At 43.7% G+C, this 1,340-nt stretch overlaps 1 protein-coding gene across 2 annotated transcripts in view; it reads left to right on the forward strand.

The window, feature by feature from the left end:
• Positions 1–1,340, forward strand: part of LOC103609348 (thioredoxin domain-containing protein 11) — a 50,982-nt gene that overhangs the window by 44,778 nt on the left and 4,864 nt on the right. The gene's annotated exons all lie outside the window — the stretch shown is intronic.

The following is a 1,340-nucleotide window of genomic DNA, read 5'->3' on the forward strand; positions in this document are numbered from 1 at the left end:
GTGTGTGTGTGTGTGTGTGTGTGTGTAATACAAAGATTGATCTGAAGAGGGTGCGTGTGTGTGGCGCAAAACGGCAGATAATCTGTTGAGTCCTGCCTGCCACACGCTTTCCACATGGATCACTTCTCATTTTTCCCTCCCAATGACCCCCCATTCCTCTTGTACAGGAGGAAATGGAGGGTTTCACATCCACTGCACCACCCTGCTGTGGATTCAAGGATCCCTGAAAAGGAGCTTTCTTCCATGTGTACAGACTGCTGTGAATGTCTGCCATGGGGTTGTCACGATGATGTTTTCACATTTGCCTAAATGGAATTCAACAACTATCCTGAAAGCCCCAGCCAGCAGGGATGGAACATTAGCAAAGGGGGAGTGGACTTACTGATTAGCAAAAGTGGATGAAAATGTTTCAGCAGGAAAGAAAATTAACTCTTGGCCCTTTAAAGCCTAGTAAACTGGATGTTTGCTTTCTTTTTACAGATTCCCTTTGGTTCTTAGGAGCTGGGCCCTCATGCGGACCCAGTCATATGGCTTTAACAGTATCTTCTCTACAGGGAAAAGCGTTTGCAGGGTCATTTGGGAGGAGGTCCCTGACTTGCATACGTGACATTTCCTGTTTTAATTTCCCACCTCCCTTTTACAGTTCATTGCAGCCACTACTCTGCTTGTGTTTCTCTAGGAGAGTGCTTCCTTCACATCTGTTGAATTTCCTTGGGTTTTGCTCTTTATCTTTATTATTTTTATTTTTTATCAGAAAGTTTCGCTAGAAAACTTCCTGTGCTATAGGGTCTTGTCAAATCACACATAAAAACAGAATGTGACTCACCCTGTTCTCCTGCTGACTGTGTCGTGATGAGCTTTTTTCTTTCTAAGAAATGTTTTAATTGCCACAGTCAAGGAATTGTGGACAGTAACACTAGCACTTTGATCTGTGTGGACAGAAGTCGGGCTTGTAGTTTAATGACATGTAATTTTTGGATTCCAAACATAGTTTGAAATAGTGTTAAAGTCATAGCACCCAGCACATGCCTTTGCATAAGGAAGTTCTCAGCAACTAGAATAAATGAATATGTACTGAGTGAGATGAAGAGAGACTCACACAGAACAGGTGGTGGGAGGCAGGGGGGTCGTTTGGAGGCCTGCGTCTGGTTGAGTGACTTTCACCAAGCTGCCTGGTGTAGTAAACATGAAGAGTCTTCATTCCCCAGTCCTGTGTTGGGCAGTCGCTGCAGCACCTTACCGTTTTCCTTGTTGGAAAGGTCAGGAAAGTAAATATTGAATATGAGAAGACTGTCCAGTTCTATTTTAATGGAAAGAGCTTGGGAAACCAAAGCCTTGTT

This window comes from Galeopterus variegatus, unplaced genomic scaffold (genome assembly GCF_000696425.1).
Source record: "Galeopterus variegatus unplaced genomic scaffold, G_variegatus-3.0.2 Scaffold161, whole genome shotgun sequence".
Lineage (NCBI taxonomy): Eukaryota > Metazoa > Chordata > Mammalia > Dermoptera > Cynocephalidae > Galeopterus > Galeopterus variegatus.